The sequence below is a fragment of the Balaenoptera physalus genome, assembly GCF_965194825.1.
Source record: "Balaenoptera physalus genome assembly, chromosome: 3".
In the NCBI taxonomy this organism is placed as follows: Eukaryota; Metazoa; Chordata; class Mammalia; order Artiodactyla; family Balaenopteridae; genus Balaenoptera; species Balaenoptera physalus.
The window spans coordinates 38,074,615-38,095,884 of NC_138890.1; the positions used below are offsets into that span (position 1 = coordinate 38,074,615).

The 21,270-nt window shown below is 41.4% G+C and overlaps 1 long non-coding RNA gene across 2 annotated transcripts in view; it reads left to right on the forward strand.

Annotated features, from left to right (window-relative positions):
* The window catches only part of LOC309658261, a 477,588-nt gene that overhangs the window by 48,641 nt on the left and 407,677 nt on the right, over nt 1-21,270 (forward strand). For both annotated transcript variants that reach the window (XR_014262152.1, XR_014262153.1), the window contains exon 3: nt 786-9,166. This is a non-coding gene — a long non-coding RNA (uncharacterized lncRNA). The remainder of the gene's footprint in view (nt 1-785; nt 9,167-21,270) is intronic.

A 21,270-nucleotide genomic window follows, 5' to 3' on the forward strand; every position in this document is an offset into this window, starting at 1 on the left:
GATCAATAGTGTTTATTACTATTTTTGTTGTTAGGGTATTATTTTTAAATAGTTCTTATAATTATTGGGTGGGCTGAATAGAGGGCAACTCTGCAAATGACAGGACAGAAGTGGGCCTCCAACAGAGCTGCAAAATGAGAAACTGCCACCATGGCCACTGACCTTAGAAGCATGCTACCTCTGCTACCATTCACTGGCAAAATTATGTCTCTTACTCTGTCCTCTCTCCTACATTCAGTTCCAGATCAAAGTCTTGTGCACATATATCTAGTGGGCAGAACTTAAACCACATCTGAAGCCTAGCTAAAAGGGAGTCTGTAAAGCACAGATTTTAGCTTTCCAGTTTTTGCACACTAGAGTGAGGCTGAAGAGGGCATCGAGTGAGCCAGTCCACAGGACCAGCTATGGGTTATTTTAGCAGAAGAGTTAGTAGGCCTCATCCTGTTGAGCACCCTCATTCTACCAATAGGGAAACTGAGGCCTATGGGGGGGAGGCTTCCTCATAAGTTTATATTGAAAGATGGCCGGAACCCAGAGCTGAAGCAGGATCACGTCATGGGACCTTGAGGACACTGGGGATCTATCATCTCCCTGGGCTCACATCGAAGACTTCACATGATTGGATCTACCCTGTATTCCTTTTGTCACCACCCCGTCACCATTTTACCTGAAAATTCATCCTTAAAATCCCCAGGGTTGTCAGCATCAGAGGAGCCCATGTGTTAAATGATTGTTATAATTGTTGCTGACATCCTCGTTTCCCATCCTCTTTGTTTCTTTGCCAGGCTGGCATCATGGGATGTCCATCTGTACAACAACTCCACAAGGTTGGTACTACTTTCCCCATTTTAAAGATGAGGAGGGCTTCCCTGGTGGCGCAGTGGTTGAGAATCTGCCTGCCAATGCAGGGGACACGGGTTCGAGCCCTGGTATGGGAAGATCCCACATGCCGCGGAGCAACTGGGCCCGTGCGCCACAACTACTGAGCCTGCGCGTCTGGAGCCTGTGCTCCGCAACAAGAGAGGCCGCGATAGTGAGAGGCCCCCGCTCGCCACAACTAGAGAAAGCCCTCGCACAGAAACGAAGACCCAACACAGCCATAAATAAATAAGTAAATAAATAAATTTAAAGATGAGGAAACTGAGGCTCGGAAAGGTGATTTAATTCCTGCAGGATAAAACCACTAATAAGCAGTTGAGTTGGGAGTAAAGCCCAGCTGTGCTAACTGCTGATTCTCATGAAGCTCTGCTCTTGTTAAACACATTTATCTGGCAGGCTCACTCCCAACCTCTGTCTTTGTACATGCCTTTCCCTCTTGTTATACAAACTATCCCTTGCATCTAGATTGAACACTTATCTCTTTCTCTTTGGGGGTGAGGGGGTGGGGGGAGGGCTTATTTATTTTGAATGATAAACAAAAGCATTTGTAAATTGCAAATGCCAACTCAACCATAATGAGATGGAAAAAAAAATACCGTAGTTGCTCTGTTACAATTTATCTATCAGATATTTATTGAGGGTCTTTTGTGTGTCAGCTACTATGCTAGGCACTGAGATACAAAGTTGAGGATGAATTAGACACAGACCCTGATCTCATGGACAGTGTGTGCTAGTAGGAAAGACAGTAATCAGACAGCTGCAATATAGTAGGACACCTGCTGAGCTATGACAGGGGTACACCAAGCTTGACATGGGAACACAGAGAAAAGGCACCTAACCTACTCTGGAGGTCAGGTGTATTAGTTATTTATTACCAAAATAATTCTGCATAACAAATCACCCCAAAACTCAGTGGCTTCAACAAGCATTCATTTAGTTCATGAGTCTTTGGGTTAGCTGGTTGGTTCTTCTGGTCTTGGTTGGGTTCACTCAAATCTCTGTGGTCAGCTGCAGGTCAGTTAGTTGGTCCAGCTGATGATCTTGGCTGGGCTCTCTCACACATTTGGGCATGGACTGGCTGTTGGTTGGTCAGTGATGGCCTTGGCTGGGGTCTGCTCTGCTCTAACTCTGTTCTGTTCCAGGTACCTCATCCTCCAACAGGCCAGTCTGGGCAGGCACTCATGGTGAAAGCAGAGAACAAAAAAGTGCAAATGCTTTTGTAAGTTTCTCTTTGTGGGACAACTGTTAAAATTCCATTGCCATTGGCCAAAGCAAGTCACATTGTCATACTAAGAATCAAAACGTGGGGAAGTAGATTCTACCTCTTAACTGGAGGAGCTATTCAGCCACCTTGCAAAGGGTGAGAATACAGAGAGGAGGGAGGAATTCAGGCCAGTTTTGCCGTCTATCACATCAGGAAGACTTTCTGGAGGAGGTGGTAACTGAGCTAGTTTTAAAGAACAAATTTTCAGGTGAAAAGCTTTCGGGGTGGTGGGAAAGGAAATGCAGGGGAGATGTGCCAGCATGTTCAAATGTCCAAATGCCTTATTAGGGAATTGCTAGTAGTTCCATGTGGTTAAAGGCTAAGAGAGCAAGAGGAGGGTATCAGGAGATGAGGTAGGCAGAGGCCAGATTACGAGGGGGCTTACGTTAAGGAGCTTGGATTGTGTCCTGGTAGTGGTAGTGGAACTTTATGAGTTTTAGGAGAATTAATGTTTGTGTTTTCAAAAGAAAACTCTGGACAACAATTGGAGACAAGAGTAGCAGTGAAGAGCTTGTGGTAGTAATCCAGATTAGAAGTAATGATGGCTCAAACCAAGGTATCAGTAGTAGAGGTGGAAAGAAGTGAATTTAGTTGAGAGATAGTAAGAATCAATAGGACAGGCTCATTAACTGGATGGGGGGAATGAGAGAAAAGGAGGAGCCAAGGATGATGCCATGTTTCTGGCTGGCCCAGTGGGGCGGATGATGGTTCATCACCAAGATAGAGGCATCTCAGTTCGAAAGAGGTTTGGATATGCTGAGTTTGATTGGTGCTGTAGGCAGAATAATGACTGCCCAAAGATGTCCACATCCTAATTCCCAGAACCTGTGACTATGTTACTTTACATGGCAGATGAGATTTTGCAGATGTGAGTAAGTTAAGGATTTTGAGATGGATTATCCTGGATTATCTGGGTGAATCCAATGCAATCACAAGGGTCCTTATAAGAGCAAGGCAGGAGGGTCAGAGTCAGGGGAGCTATGACCACAGAAGCATAAGTTGAAGTTTCAGAGTCATAAGCCAAGAAATGCAGGCAGCTATGGAAGATAAAAAGGTAAGGAAATGGATTCTCCCCTGAATCCTCCAGAAGGGACACAGCCCTGCAGACACCTTGATTTCAGCCCACTGAGACTGATTTTGGGCTTCTGACCTCTAGAAATGTAATATTATAAACTTGTGTGTTTTAAACTATTATGGTTGTGGAAATTTGTTACAGCAGCAATAGGAAACCAATGCAAGAGGCTTGTGGGATATCCAGATGGGGATGTACAGGAGTTGAGAAAACATGTGGGATGGAGAATTGAACATGATGTGAGTCACTGGCAAATGGACTGGACCATAGCATAAGATCTTCCAGTAAGACAGCTTCAAGTGAGAGGTTAGGACAGCCTGGAAAGGGCTCAATTCAGGGGAAATCTTTGAAGGAAAGTGAAAAGGAGGACCTGGAGAAATATGAGAAAATCTAGTGATGGGAAATCGAGAGTAGAGTTTCAAGAAGGAAACCCTTCCTGTCCATCATCACAGAGCAAGACTGCTGGATCTGATCATCAAGAATACAGTCATGGTGTGAGCAGTTTCAGAGGCAGAAGAGGAGTGGAACCCGTCTGACTGCAGGGAGAAATAGTGGGGGGTGAGGAATTAAAGACATAAGGAGAGACAAGTTCCTTAGATCATTGGCTTTGATGGGGAAAGAGATAAGATAATAGCTGGAAAAGGATGGGGGATCAAGGGAGGACTTTATTTTTTAAGATGAGAGAGAGCTGTAAGCTTAGTTGCTTCTGGGAAGGAGCCAGCTAGGGGGCTGGGGGATGGCTGAAGATGAAGGACAGAGGGAGAGTTTATGATGCAGTCAGGTCTCTGAGGAGGTACGTGTTGGGGGTGGGATCCAAAGTGCCCGAGGGATTAGCCTTAGACTGAAGGAGGATGATCCTTCCATCAGGGAAGGAGGCAAAGACAGCTGTGGAGGTGTTAAGGTGTGTAAGTAAGGATCGTATGGGGGACAACTTTCCACATGCTAGTTAAAGCATTCCAACATTTTAGGACAATTGCTTTCTGACTTGCTATAGTGAATTGCCACCAAAATTTCACTACTCAGATCAAGAAAGTAGAATTTAGAGGGAACAAAGAGACTGGGGCTAGCGGTCAGTGGATCAGCATAGGAACCAAAGTAATAGCTGAGAAAAATTTTTATCTTAAGAATCATAACACCATAAAATATAGGAATTGCCATACTGGGGCAGACCCGTGGTCCACTCAGACCGACACTCTGCTGCCAACAGAGGTCCCATGGGATGGGCACCCAGAGGGCACAGTCATGCTGTACCCACTCTTGATCTTGCTTAAGAGACAGAGAAACCACTTCCCTCCTGACGTCAACCATAAAGGTTAGGTATATCCCAGCACCCATTTATGGCCCTGTCATGCATAAATACACCCAAACCCTCTCCAACTGCCTGCACCATCCCCCTTGGGGTTATGTGTTTCATTAGTTTATTTCCCACTGTGTGACACAGAATTTCTAAAAAAATCTATTTCTAGCTTATTTTGTTTGGGGTTTAAAGAGTGGCCATTTATCCCAGTAGGCATGAAATGTAATAGTGCAAATGAAGTACATTTAGCACATCATAAAACCTGACACATTATAAATGATTCATAAAGGCTAGTGATGATGATGATGATAAAGATAATGATGATGTTTCAATCCTCATTAACTCTCCCTGCTATGCATTACCTTCCCCTTTTACAGAAGGGCAAACTAAGGAAGGCTCAGTGAGGTTACTAGACTTGATAAAGGAGATTGGGGAAGAAAAACATTGGAGATCAGAGAGCAGTTAATTGAAAAGTGGAAGCTTGGGCTGTGGGCTAGAAGCTTAAGGAGAAGCAGCTTGGAAGCACCCTCTGCCGACTTCCTGTAACCCACCCACCCCCTGCCACCCTGTGGCTGCATTTGCTGGTCATCTTCCTTTACCATAGGTGGAAAGGCTGCACCCAGCTCAACCAAGCCTGGGGCCAACCAGCCTGACATGATCCTTCAAGTTCAGAGAGCAAAAGGATCCGGCTTATTTATTCTACCCTCGTGATGGAAACAGCCCCAGAAAATGTCCTTGTGCTTACTAAGCTATTTCCCCGCCAGAGCCAGCCAGAGAATGTTAATTATCTCATCCTTTCTTCCCCCTCCATGACGAATTATTGACTTCCAGTGCACGCTGTCTTTAATTGTGAGGTATTCCAGAATGAGTAGGTTATCAAAAATGTGCAGAGGGGGAGAGCTTTGGTCCAGCCCTGGGAAGCTAAGGTGGGGAAATTTATCCTTATTTATTTACATGGTAATGGGATGAGATTTTGCCAGCTTGCTAATGGGTTCTTAAAGAGAAATCGGCTTCCTGTGGCCTAGTTAGAACGACTGGTTGCCTGCCACCACATAAAATACCAAATCAAGAAGGCAGTGGCTCTTTTTTCTAGAATTGTCTTCTGTTTGGGGGACTATCTGAATTATTTGCATGGGAGAGGGATGTGTAATTTATAGTGGGAGGCAGGGAGGTAGGGTGGACACAGCTGCTGCATGGTTTAAATGCACCAGGCCTTGGCTCTGCAACCAAACAGCTATTTGGACTCAGATGGTGCATTTAATCACCCCTAAGTCTCAGTTTTTCTATCAGTCACATGGGGATGGTTATGATTTGCCCTAAACCAACTTAGCAAGCTTGCTGTAAAGACAAGATGAAAAAAAGTTGGTTTTAGGAGTGCTTAATGATTGTATTTTGTATCTCTGAGAAGCTCACGTGATTTTCCAGAAAACAAGAGACAGGTCCTAATCACATTTAAAAATAAACCTTAGCATTTTCTAAGTACTTGACCAATTACTCCAAATAACATTCATTCTAGAGGCTGCTGGGGGTGGGAGGATGGGGGTGTGAGTCACGTGATGAATGTATGGGCTGGCCAAAAATTCGTTCAGGTTTTCCTGTAAGCTCTTACGGAAAAAAAGCCAACCCAAATACTAGACTGTGGAACAGCCAGAGATGGGCTTTGTAGGGTATCATTCCAAAATCAAGGAGGAAGGATCCAGGTCCAGAGATAGCCCCAAATCTCTCTCACTGCAGCCATTGGTTTCTCTTCCCTAGAGATGTCTGGAAACCTCTCTGGGTTCTTCCTACTTTGTCTTCTTTACCCTTTTGGTCTTTTCATTGATTCAGTACGTGTTTGTTGAGCACCTCCTATGAGCCAGGCGCTGGGCTAGGCAATGAGTAGAGATACAGCCTGGGAGGAGGGAAGAATTTAAACTAACCCACAAATAAATATGCAATTACAAAGGGAGGTAGGTCCATGGGCTTTCAGAGAGCAGGTAAGGGGCAGAGGCAGTTTACATCAGAGGGTCAGGGAAGGCCTCTCTGAGGTCCTTACATTTGAACGAAGGCACAAAAGATTCACTGGTCAGAGAGCAGGGAGAAGAGCATTCTGGTCAGAGGGAACAGCAGCTGTGAAGGCAGGTGTGCGTGGGAAGAGCTTGGCACGTTGGAGGACTGAAAGTGGAGTGTGTGGTGTGTGTGACTGTGTGTGTGACTGTGTGTGTGTGCAGGTGTGTGTGTGTGTGTGTGAATGTGGTGTGTGTGAGCATGCACATGCAGATGCATGAATGGACAGTAGTGAGAGAGGGAAGGGTAGAGTCAGGTGAAGGAGAAGGGGCTAGGTAGGACTGGGTTTGAATCCTGGCTCTGCTAACTGTTTTCCGTATAATCCTTGGCAAGTCACATCAGCTCTTTGAGCCTCAGTCCCCTCCTTTGCAAGGGAGAATGGATGACAAGTAGCTCGTGAGTTACCTGAGGTTCAAAGGTCAATCAACCTGAGGTTCAAAGGTCTCCACAATAGCCTACGAGGCCCTCTTAATCTGGCCTATGTTACCTCTTGGACCTTCTCTCTGATTAGTCTCTCCCTCCCTCTTTCAGCTCCAGCCAAGTGGCCTCTTTGCTGCTCTTCATACACACTAGGCACATTCTACCCCAGGGCCTTTGCACTTGCTGCTCTCTCTGTTGGCAGTGCTCTTCATCTGCAAGTCTCACTCCTTCATTTCCTTCAGATCTTCACTCAAATACTGTGTTTGCAACTAGGCCTTCCTGATCACTTTATTTAAGATCATCACTCTATTCTTTTCCAAACATCCATCCCTGCTCCCTGCTTTATTTTTCTCCATGGCACTTAGCACCATCCAGCCCACTAAATATTTATTTTGTACATTATCTGCTCTCCCCATAAGAAGGGGGGTTCTATGAAGGCATGGAGTTTGTCCATTTTGTTCATTGCAGTGCCCCTAGCACCAAAAGAGAGTGCCTGGCGTATATTAGGTGCTCAATAAATAATGATGAATGTAAAGATATGTGATAAGTAAATAGAACGGTTGCATCACTTTGAGAAGCTTTTTTTGCTTCAAGGTCTCATTCAAGTCCCATCTCCTCCTCAAATCCTTCTTTTACTTCCTTCCCCAGGCCACAGGGATCTCTCCCTCCTCTAGTCACTTTCAGTACTTTCAATTCTTATCTCTTAAATGAGCCTTATTATTGAACGCTTTGTGACATCTCCCGTTCTGTCATTTAACCTTTTGATATATAGGTTCATCTATCTATCTTCATCTACCTTGTAACCAAGACTTAAAACCATGAATTCTAGAATTTTAGAGTGGGGAGGGATCTTAGTGATCCTTTTCTTCAGTTTTACACAGCAGGGCACTTTCTGCAAGCTCCTTGACGCACAGGGTTTTATGCTAAATTTCTTGTAACCCTTTTATTAATTTATTTGGCAAGTGTTTGTTGAATGTTGCTGTGTGCCAAGTCATGGATTAGGTACCGTGCTATGCTGGTGAACCTGACACAGTTTGAACTCTCAATTTCTGACCTGTTGGAGCTCTGCACACAGTAGATGATGAATAAATGTATGCTAAAGGAATGAATAAATGAATGAGTGTTCATAGCCAATTTGAAGTTGACTGTGGTCAAATGACTTACAAATAATGAGGTTGTCTTTATAAGTTACAGGAGGTCAGTCTTTTTAGAAGAGTAAATATTACTCCATGAAGATTTGGGATGGATAGAGGTGTGGAGGGTACTTGAATGATATGGAGAGGTCTTGAATTAAGATTCTCAAGAGGGCCAGAAGAGGGAGTTGAATTGACCTCCCTGTGGGAGACCCATCAAAGCTTGGAGGATGGGTGGGTACGGGGTGTGTGGTGGTTACTACTGGCTTAGAGGTGAATCAGCTCTTGATGTTAATAAGGCGAAGGTGAAGGATGCTACATTCTGGCATCTAAGAGCTACTTGGGAAGACCCTGAGATCTACCAGGAGGTTCTAACCTTCTCACTGGGGACCCCTTCTCTAGAGGACAGAATTCTCTTACTGTCTTGCAAGTGATTGCTTACGGGAAACAGTTTTATGCTTGGTAATAGCAAACACTGTCAAGTTCATTTATTTCACTTCCAGTTTGCTTCCCGAGGGGGACGTTGTACTGCCAAGTGGTTCGGCCTATGTGCCAGGCTCCAGTGGCTTCCAGCACCTGGGGGTCTGATTTCCAGTGATGCTACACTCCATCACTCAGCCTGAGAACATCTTAATTTAGCACAAAGTGTGACTGCCAAGGCTGAAAGCTGCTAAGGGCAAAGAGTTGTCATTGGTGGTCACTGCTAGTTGCAAATGTGGTCAATCTCTGGATCCTGGTTCCTTAGAGCCTGCTACCCATTTGGAGTTATTTCGCATTCCAACACTGTATCCTCCTCATCATCATCCATCACCACCATCATTATCATCATCATCAATCACCATTACAAATTAAGCCCCATCAGATAGGTTTGTAATTATCCTATAATAGGGGCAATTTTCTGGGTGAAGAATCGCTAATCAACAAAATCTGCTTGGCCCTACCACAACCTCCAAAATGTTTGTCAGCCAAGAAGGTGCTTCTATTCTACCAAATTCAAACTAGGAATCACAATTCTGAGAACAATGCTACAAAACTGGCAGGTGCAGAAATGAAGTGTGGGGGAAAAGTTGAGGAAGATTTAACAAAAGAACCTGAGCTAAGAAGCAGAAGACCTGGGCTCTAGTCCAGGGATTTTGTTTTAATTTGGGGACTCCCATTGAGAGCAACAGTAACTCAGCTTCTTCGGGTTAAAGTTAATGCTTTTATCTACTGGGATCAATAATTCTTACCCTGTTCTACTTCAGAAAAGTGTGGTAAGAATTGAGTAAGTTACTGGATGGCCAGGTTTAGGAAGAACAAGTAAAAGGTGATAGTGTGAGATGTTCTTTGTGAAGTGTGTTAGATGTTATAGTCAAGATGTTATACTGAAGTGAGGCTAAGGACTTTAACACTAAGGACTCTTGGTTATAAATGACAGAAACTCAACTCACAATAGATTAATCAAGAAAAGGGACTTGATTGGGGTATGCAATTGAAAAGTCCACAGTTGGAACTTGCTTTAGGCATAGCTGGATTCAGGACTCTGTTTCTGTGTGGTGCCATCATTTTCAGGCTTTGCGCAAAAGGAAGGGAGCTGGAGCAAGTCCAACCTCTCAAGTGCAAGCCTGGTGGGGAAGTGTGCATGCCTCTTTCTTTTCGGTCTTACAAGTGAAGTTCCTCAATGAACTTCAAGTGAGCCTGACTAGTTTGGTGTGGGTCACACATCTATCCCGAAGTCATTGCTGTGGCTAAGGAATGGAGTTGACTTAGACCTCGGTGCTGGGATGCAAGTTTTATCCTTGGAGTAAAAGATGGGGAGGCCAATATGTATCACCATATGAAAATTAAGGTAAATATAGTGATGTTGGGTGGTCAAAACATTTCTAATGTCCACCAGGATGACTAACCAATCAGGAACTCTTTAGAGGAAAAAAAAGTGTTGATCAGTCATTACTACCAGCAAATAGTAATGTAATGTAACTAAAATCTCCTTATTATCTTACTAATCCTGACAGGTGATGTGTTTGCATCTCACATGTATGTGCTGTGCATTTCACATCTTAGGTTTTCTAGAAAGGACTCAAACTCACCCAACATTTTCTCCTAATGACAGAAATGATCAAGGCCATAACTAATGTCTTCATGCTCTCTCCATCATTCTAATTCAAAGCACTCATTTGGCAATTAACCATGCAGTGACTGTGATATAGTTTGCATTATTATTTGTATTATTTTAGCTCATATAATTAAAAAAAACTTTTAATGGGTTCATGTTTTCCCGTCCAGACAGATTTCCTTGAAGGCAGAGACTATACCTCATGCTCCTTTGCCTAATACTGTATGCTCAAAAAGTTGGTTTCCTTTAAATTCAATATTCTAATTAAAGCTATAACCTCTAATAAACAAAAATACCATGTAAATACCACTAGAATTTTAGGCAAAGAAGCTCATTTTCGTATTAAAAGTATAACCATGAAAGCTTATTTGGTGACTATAGAATGGGATGGTAGTTATTCAAATACCCTTGAGAAGATGGCAAAATTATCAAGGGTATTTGATAAGTGCTACTCGTTTTTCCAGGTCCATGGTAGCCAAAACTAATTAATCATGCCACTCTTTAAATCTGGATGTGGCTTTAGAATCTGAATGTGGTTTTAGGACTTTAGGAGGGCATTACTAATTGATGAAGGTGTTGGCCCAAGCAAGAAACCCATTTGTCATCATGGAAATCCTGTTTTCTGTCTTGGGTTGTTGCCCTCTTTGCCCGAATTAAGAGTTTAAGGGGAGCTAGATGGGATGAAAGGGACACTTGCTCAGTTAGCCAGAGAAGTCAATGCAACTCAGCAACTGGAGGTGACAGAGGACAGAGCCAAACCACCCTCACAGTTGACATTAAACTATACTCTCTTTATTACCATATAATCCTGAGTACTAAGATAAAGTATCTGGTAGTCTCTAGTAGGACCAAATTCTCTTTTATGTTTAAGAGTCCGATAAGATGCATTCATTCATGTGAGCCTGTCTTAGAAAACTCACTCGTTCATTCACAAATCTGAAGTAGAAATTATCATGTGCTACATTATCCCAGGGAAACTCCTTTTGGAAGGGATCAGGGGAGCTTTTTTCAACTGGTCTTTTCAGGGTGTGTAAAACTTTTCCAGTGAAACAAAGTATGTATGTAGGGAAGGAGGGGTCAGACTGTTGGTGTAGAGAGGATGGTAACATTTTTTTGTAATATTTGCAAAGGAAATACATGAGTATGACAAACAAAATACAGTTTGTGATTAAGGAATAATGAGTCATCAACTGTGGGTACGATGTAGGGTTCATGAAGAGATGTGTCAAGAGGTAAAGCTGAAAGAATAGAGTGAGATCCTATTTTGAAGATCCTTGAATATCATGTTAAGGAGTTTGGATTTATCCTATAAACAATAGGAGCCACTTATATTATTAAGTAGGAGAGGGGATAGAGTGGGAATTAGTAGATGGGCTTGGATGCAGTGCACAGTTTGGCCAGGAGGGGTTGCAAGACCAGGAAAATGGGCAGGGAGAAGCCACTGCACCTGTCCAGATAAGCAATTATGAGAATCTGAGCCAGGACAGTGATCACGGTATAGGGACAAGGGAAAAGAATAAAGAAAGTCATTGAGTTCATGAGATGCCTAAAGGGCAGGGTGGGAATCAATGAAATTATTGAGATTTCTGGGCTTGATGATGCTTTTAATTGAGATAGAAAACACAGGAGGAGGACCATCTTCAGGAAAGAGCTAGTGTGGTTTAAGGCATGTGAGGTTAAGATTTTAATGGGACACCCAAGTGGAGATATCCAGTTAATTGTTAGGTGTGCCTATTTAGGGCTTGTGAGGCACGATGAAATTGGCAGTGGATATCTGGAAGTCAGCATAAATGAGATGAAACCACAGAGTGGATAAGTTCACATAGAACAAGAAGAGTGCTGAAATGTAACCCTGGGAACACCAACATTTATAGTCCAGATTAAAACAGAAGAACTCTCAAGGAGATAGAAAAAGAGTAGTTACAGAGGTAAGAAGAGAAATATAATGGTGTCCTGAGACTACAGAAGATTCCAAAGAAGAAGTAACTGCACAGAGATCAGGTTGGAAGAGGGGAAAATTGCTAGAGTTCTCAGATTTAATAATAAAAATACAGGACGCCCAGTTAAATGTTCATTTCAGATAAATTATATATATAATTTTATATACCTATGTGTGTGTGTGTGTGTGTGTGTGTACCCAAATAATGCATATAACTGGGAATTTTGTATTTTATCTGTGAACCCTACAAGTTGACCAAAGGATGACAGGAAATCACTGGCTTCGACAATCAGGAAGCTGTTGATGTGCTCTGCATGGGCAGTTTCACCACAGCAGTGTGAACAGAATCTGAAAGTTGGTGAGCTCGTGACAAGGAAACAAATATGGTGAGGAAGTGAGGTGGTAAGGAAGCAAGATTAGTGAGGGAGTCAATTCTGTGGAAGATTTTTGTGTCCAAGGAAGGTGAGAAAAAGAAAAGTAGTCTGAGAAGAAAAGAAAATCAGGTAAGATGTTTTCTGTTTTGTTTTAGAAAAAGAGGGAAACTTCCACATTTGTAGGCGGACAGGGAAAAAAATGTAGAGAGAAAAATGAATGAAAGAAACAAAAAAGAGGAGGTAATTGCTGGAGTGGGATTCTGAAGGAGGATTAAGAGAACAGTGGAGAGGTCAGCCTTGGACAGGAGATGGAACAGCTTTTCCATGAGCTGAGAGGCAAGGAGGAAGGATGAACCATGGTATAAATAAATCTGGGAATATAGGAGAGAAGTTGGAGCTCATGCATGACAGTCTCTCTTTTTCTTTGTGATCTAGGAAGGTTCATCATTTGATGGAAGCTGGTAGAAGGGCTTCTGAGAGCAGGATTTTGAATCTAACGAAAACAGTAAAAGAAAATGTCTTGAGTGCTGGAAAGGAGAAGGCTTAAAGGCATGGGTCTGAAAAATCAGTATCTGTCAGTGAGGCTAAAGCAGACTGGAGTGGATAGACAGGAATGTGTGATGGATAAAAGGGCATCAAATTTGGAGGTATATAGGCCTGGGTAGGGATCCTGGCTCTGTCTGTATTTAGTAGCTTTTACTAGGGCATGGTGTATGACATGCAGCCCCCAAGTCTCAGTGGCTTACAAAAACATTTCCTTCTTTCTCATGTTGCATGGAAATGGCTGCAGGTCAGGTGACACAGCTCTTCTCCAGGCAACGGTTAGGGTACAAATCCATTTCATACTCCAGGATTCATGTTAGCAGAAAAGCAGCTACTGTGGCATGACTCCTCATGGCAGGGGACAAAGGAGCAAGAAACCAAATTGAACCAAGCACTTGCATTTAATTTTTTTTCTTGGATGATTTATGTCGTGTTTGCTCATGTTCCATTGGCCAAAGCAAGTCAAATGGCCAAGCCCCCCACCTCCTAGAGAAATGGAAATAAAAACAAAAATAAACAAATGGGACCTAATGAAACTTAAAAGCTTTTGCACAGCAAAGGAAACCATAAACAAGACAAAAAGACAACCCTCAGAATGGGAGAAAATATTTGCAAACAAAGCCACTTACAAAGGATTAATCTCCAAAATATACAAGCAGCTCATGCAGCTCAATATCAAAAAAACAAACAACCCAATCCAAAAATGGGCAGAAGACCTAAACAGACATTTCTCCAAAGAAGATATACAGATTGCCAACAAACACATGAAAGGATGCTCAACATCACTAATCATGAGAGAAATACAAATCAAAACTACAATGAGGTATCACCTCACACCGGTCAGAATGGCCATCATCAAAAAATCTAGAAACAATAAATGCTGGAAAGGGTGTGGAGAAAAGGGAACCCTTTTGCACTGCTGGTGAGAATGTAAATTGATACAGCCACTATGGAAAACAGTATGGAGGTTCCTTAAAAAACTAAAAATAGAACTACCATATGACCCAGCAATCCCACTACTGGGCATATACCTTGAGAAAACCACAATTCAAAAAGAGACATGTACATACCACAATGTTCATTGCAGCACTATTTACAAAAGCCAGGACATGGAAGCAACCTAAGTGTCCATCGACAGATGAATGGATAAAGAAGATGTGGCACATATACACAATGGAATATTACTCAGCCATAAAAAGAAATGAAATTGAGTTATTTGTAGTGAAGTGGATGGACATAGAGACTGTCATACAGAGTGAAGTAAGTCAGAAAGAGAAAAATAAATACTGTATGCTAACACATATATATGGAATCTAAAAAAAAAAAAAAGGTTCTGAAGAACCTAGGGGTAGGACAGGAATAAAGACGCAGACATAGAGAATGGACTTGAGGACACGGGGGTGGGGGAAGGGTAAGCTGGGACGAAGTGAGAGAGTGGCATGGACATATATACACTACCAAATGTAAAACAGATAGCTAGTGGGAAGCAGCCGCATAACACAGGGAGATCAGCTCGGTGCTTTGTGTCCAAATAGAGGGGTGGGATAGGAAAGGTGGGAGGGAGACGCAAGAGGGAGGAGACATGGGGATATATGTATATGTATAGCTGATTCATTTTGTTATACAAAAGCAACTAACACACCATTGTAAAGCAATTATACTACAATAAAGATGTTAAAAAAAAATGGCCAAGCCCAACATGTATGGGATAGGGAAATATTTTCCAATATGGGGAAAGGGAAGTGAATATTTACAAATAATAATACAACTACCATATGATCTAAAGATTTTGTAACTCTGGTCAAGTTACTGCAGCATTCTGGGCTTCAGTTTCCCCACTTGTAATATGGTGATATTAGCATCTGTTTCCTATGATTACTGGGAGGATGAAATAAGATTAATGTGTCTAAAACCTACTATAGTGCCTAATACGTAACAGATACTTTATATGTACGAGATTGACTCACCTTGGTGCTAAAATTCCACAAATTCATGATCATAGGAAGTCAAATTAAACTTTCTGCTCTACATTTTCCTTCTCCCAACTGACTGGGTGAACTGTAAGACCCTTTCTGGCTCTAAAACCTGTTCTAAAAATCTTATACCAAATAACCAAACAGTCCCTTACCTCCAAAGAACCCTCTGGCTTAAGAGGAAATTACAAGATTTGGTTTATATCTCATTTGGTTTATATCTCCTTGGCTCAGCCAATTACCAAGGGCAGAGAGAAGACTTGCTCAAATAAACATAAATCTATACGAACCAAAGTGTACGGCAGACCATCTCATCATCCATTAGCAACACTGTTTAAAGCTTACAGAAAGGGTGATGCTTCACAGAGAAAGATCAAGATATTCTCACTTCACCCGGAGGAGTTTAGCCACCTTGAATAATAAGCTCTGATGATGAGATGTGAAATCTGACAGCAAGTGAGGAAATAGTTGAAGAGGAGGCATTGGAAATGCCCAGAGGCTTCTCAGGTGCCACCTGCTGCCTTGAAAATGTGTGAAAGCCTTGAAATGGTGTCTGGCAGAGCCCCGGAAACTACCCACCATGTATCACTGACTGTTTCAGACTGGAAGCAGGTAGAGACATGTCTGAACAATGTTTAAGTGACCAATTATATCAATTAGGATTGTGGGTGGCTACAAGGTACAGAGACCAGACCACAATGGCTTATATAAAACAGAGGTTTATTTTCCCAGCTAGCCATCCTTTGGAAGTAAATAGGCAACTATTTCACCACGGTATCAACGTCATGGGAATTTCTGGTGTGCATTAGTCTAGAAGAAGGTTGGCATGGAATGTTTTACTAGTTGGCAGGTTGAAATTCAAGCTCAAACCCAAGGATTTCACAGGTGCATTCCAACTTTAGTGTATAGCTTAAGGGGGTTGATCAGGTACCCAACGTAAATACCTAGCTTTAAAACCAAGCAGGGTTAATTGGTCAAATATTTAAGTACCTACCACAGGTCCTATTCTGGTTTGGGTTTGTAAATAATAGAACAAAACACAAGATTCAGTCCAAATTTAACAGCAAGCAGACAACATACAGAGGAAAGAGATTATTACATTCAGGGAAAAGCTGGTTAAAAAAACTATGACAATTTTTCTCCCATCTTTGTCCAAATCTCTATTATTTTTAGTGGAAAAGCTATCACACTCTATCTTTCCAGTTAATCTAGTCTCAACACAGCAGTCAAAAGGATCTTTAATAAACATTAATCAGATATCACTTCTATGCTTAAATCCCTCCAATACTTCAATTGCATTTAGAGCAAAATCCAAACTCCTTACGCTGACATACTTGGTAGGCCAGCCCTTCCTCTCCAGTCCTATTCTGCACTACTGAATTCTCATCCTCTCTGTTCTAGCCACACTGCTCACAAGACTAGTTTCTGCTTCAGGGCCTTTGCATTTGTGATATCCTTCACCCAGGCTGCTCTTTCTGCAGAGGAGAGGGTTGGATCTTTTCTTTTTTTTTCTTTTTTTAAGTTTGGGAATTTTTGGGATCACCCATGTTTTATGTTCCTAAATGTTATCAAGCTAAACACAATTAATCTTCCATTTTTCATGGATGTAATAAACAAATGTCCAGGACCAGACGGCTTCACAGGCGAGTTCTATCAAACATTTAGAGAAGAGTTAACACCTATCCTTCTCAAACTCTTCCAAAAAATTGCAGAGGGAGGAACACTCCCAAATTCATTCTACAAGGCCACCATCACCCTGATAGCAAAACCAGACAAAGATATCACACAAAAAAAGAAAATTACAGACCAATATCACTGATGAACATAGATGTAAAAATCCTCAACAAAATACTAGCAAAAAGAATCCAACAACACGTTAAAAGGATCATATACCATGATCAAGTGGGATTTATCCCAGGAATGCAAGGATTCTTGCAAGGATTCTATACGCAAATCAATCAATGTGATACATATTAACAAATTAAGGAATAACAATCATATGATCATCTCAATAGATGCAGAAAAAGCTTTCAACAAAATTCAACTCCCATTTATGATAAAAACTCTTCAGAAAATGGGCATAGAGGGAACCTACCTCAAGATAACAAAGGCCATATATGACAAACCCACAGCAAACATCATTCTCAATGGTGAAAACTGAAAGCATTTCCACTAAGATCAGGAGCAATACAAGGATTTCCACTCTCATCACTCTTATTCAACATAGTTTTGGAAGTTTTAGCCACGGCAATCAGAGAAGAAAAAGAAATAAAAGGAATACAAATTGGAAAAGAAGAAGTAAAACTGTCACTGTTTGCAGATGACATGATACTATACATAGAAAATCCTAAAGATGCCATCAGAAAACTACTAGAACTAATCAATGAATTTGGTAAGGTTGCAGGATACAAAATTAATGCACAGAAATCTCTTGCATTCCTATACACTAACAATGAAAAATCAGAAAGAGAAATTAAGTAAACAAGCCCATTTACCATTGCAACAGAAAGAATAAAATACCTACCTAAATGGGAAGGAAATCCAAAAAAGAGGGGATATATGTATATGTATAGCTGATTCACTTTGCTGTACAGCAGAAACTAACACAACATTGTAAAGCAAATATACTCCAATAAAAATTAATTTAAAAAAGAATAAAATACCTAGGAATAAACCTACCTAAGGAGGCAAAAGACCTGTACTCAGAAAACTGTAAGATACTGATGAAAGAAATCAAAGACAACACAAAGAGATGGAGAGACATACCATGTTCCTGGATTGGAAGAATCAATATTGTGAAAATTACTATACTACCCAAAGCAATCTACAGATTCAGAGCAATCCCTATCAAGTTACCAATGGCATTCTACACAGAATTAGAACAAAAAAGTGTATGGAAACACAAAAGACCCTGACTAGCCAAAGCAATCTTGAGAACAAAAAACGGAGCTGGAGGAATCAGGCTCCCTGACTTCAAACTATACTACAAAGCTACAGTAATCCAGACAGTATAGTACTGGCACAAAAACAGAAATATAGATCAATGGTACAGAATAGAAAGCCCAGAGATAAACCCACGCACCTATGGTAACCTAATTTATGACAAAGGAGGCAAGAACATACAATGGAGAAAAGACAGCCTCTTCAATAAGTGGTGCTGGGAAAACAGGACAGCTACATGTAAAAGAATGAAATTAGAACGCTACCTAACACCATACACACAAATATACTCAAAATAGATTAAAGACCTAAATGTAAGACCACATACTATGAAACTGTTAGAGGAAAACATAGGAAAAACTCTTTGACATAAGCCACAGCAAGATCTTTTTTGACCTACCTCCTAGAGTAATGAAAATAAAAACAAAAATAAACAAATGGAACCTAATTAAACTTAAAAGCTTTTGCACAGCAAAGGAAACCATAAACAAGATGAAAAGACAACCCTCAGAATGGGAGAAAATATTTGCAAATGAAGCAACAGACAAAAGATTAATCTCCAAAATATACAAACAGCTCTTGGAGCTCCATATCAAAAAAACAAACAACCCAATCCAAAAATGGGCAGAAGACCTAAATAGACATTTCACTAAAGAAGACATACAGATGGCCAAGAAGCTCATGAAAAGATGCTCAACATCACTAATTATTAGAAAAATACAAATCACAACTACCAGTATCACCTCACACCAGTCAGAATGGCCATCACCAAAAAATCTACAAACAATAAATGCTGGAGAGGGTGTGGAGAAAAGGGAACCCTTTTGCACTGTTGGTGGGAATGTAAAGTGATACAGCCACTGTGGAGAACAGTATGGAGGTTCCTTAAAAAACTAAAAATAGAACTATCATATGACCCAGCACTCCCACTACTGGGCATATACCCTGAGAAAACCATAATTCAAAGGACACATGTACCCCAGTGTTCATTGCAGCACTATTTACAATAGCCAGGACATGGAAACTACCTGAATATCCAACAACAGATGAATGGATAAAGAAGATTTGGTACATATATACAATGGAATATTACTCAGCCATAAAAAGGAACAAAATTGGGTGATTTGCAGAGATGTGGATGGACCTAGAGTCTGTCATACAGAGTGAAGTAAGCCAGAAAGACAAAAACAAATATCGTATATTAACGCATATATGTGGAATCTAGAAAAATGGTACAGATGAATCTATTTGCAGGGCAGGAATAGAGAAGCAGACATAGAGAACGGACGTGTGGACACAGCGGGGGAAGGGGAGGGTGGGACGAATTGGGAGATTAGGATTGACATATATACACTACCATGTGTAAAACAGATAGCTAGCAGGAACATGCTATAAAGCACAGGAAGCTCAGCTCAGTGCTCTGTGACGACCTATGTGTGGGATGTCGGGGGTGGGAGGGAGGTCCAAGAGGGAGGGGATATAGGTGTACATATAGCTGATTCACTTCACTGTACAGCAGAAACTAACACAACACAACATTGTAAAGCAATTATACTCCAATTTAAAAAAATTCAGTTTTTTTGAGGTATAATGACATAAAATTGTGAGATATTTAAAGATGCATCGTGGTGACTTGATATGTGTATGCAATGTGAAAGGATTCCCCCCAAGAAGTTAATTAACATTCATCACCTCACATATTTCCCTTTTCTTCCACCCTCCTTCCCTCCTTTCCTTTTGTGAGAATATTTAGGATTTTCCCTCTTATCAAATTTCAATTATATAAAACATATTAACCATAATCACCATGTTTTACATTAGATCCTCAGATCTTTGTTTTTTTACATCTTTATTAGATTATAATTGCTTTACAATGTTGTGTTAGTTTCTGCTGTACAACAAAGTGAACCAGCTATATGTATATCTATATCCCCTCCCTGTTGGCCCTCCCTCCTACCCTCCCTATCCCACCTCTCTAGGTCATCACAAAGCACCAAGCTGATCTCCCTGTGCTATACAGCAGCTTCCCACTAGCTATCTACTTTACACATGGTAGTTTATATATGTCAATGTTACTCTCTCAATTCGGGTTGGATCTTTTCAACACAAATGTCACCTTCCTAGAGATCTTTTCCCCCATCACCTTATATGAAGCAGCCCTCTGATCCTCCTATCATTCTATTCCATTATCCTATTTTTAAAATTATTATTATTACTACCTGACTATATCTTATTTATTTGTTTGTGGCTTCACTATCCTTAGTAGACTGTAAGCTCTCTGCAGGTAGAGCCTGGCACATGTATACACTCAGGTAGTATGTGCTAAATAATTTCACAATCAAGTGTTTCAGACTCTAATCATTCAGAAAAGAGGGATATTGTCATGATCCCTGAATCAGGGAACTCTTCATGGAGGAGAAGCAAATGGGTTGGCCTTGGAAGAAGAGAAGGATTTGGATTAGAGGTACCCAGGTGATGCCATGGGTAGGGTTTGTGGGGAGTGGAGGCATGGCCTTAGTCTGTGGCGATGTCATTTCAGAACTGACAGCAAACAGCGTCCACACCCCTGCCCCTGGCAGATCAGAGAGGCCAACCTTTCTTAAGGAAATACGATCAAGGGCCTGGAAGCAAAATACTCTGATGACTTAATCAAAAGAAAACATGTGACTCTTGCATAGACCAAAATAAATTCCCAGACCGAGGGGGTGTGGCTGAGCAACAGTTCTTGAGCTGAAGAGAAAAGCAGGACCTTCCAAAGCACTCTGTGAAAAATGCTCTTTGGATATAACTGCAACTTAAAAATAACTTCTGTTGGGTGTGGAGAAAACAACTCAAATATTGGGCCCAGAAACCCAGAATGAGGGCCAAATTTGGGCTAAGAAAATGCTAGATTCTTGAGATCTTTGGAAGGCAATTCCCCTCCCATCATTTATTTACAATGAACAAAGTTGCTTAGAAACAAATATGAGGAAATTGACAATTTGTGATTTTTTTAAGTGTGAAACCAATATGCTAATAAATAGATCATCTTCCAGTGTGATGAGGGAAGAAAAATATCTGAGAAAGACAGGTCTATGATCCAAGATAAACAAATATGACACCATTGGAGAACAAGATGGTATCTAGAATAAGGCCAAGGGGTGTGGTTCTGACCTTGGGAGCAAGGGGCATAAGGCAGCCAAATACAGCAGAAATTGAGAACTGTCATGGGAAGCAGGCTCACCTGGGGGAGAATTCACTTCTGCCACTCTTTCCGTGTGACCTTAGGTAACTTACTTCACCCCTCTTGCCTCAG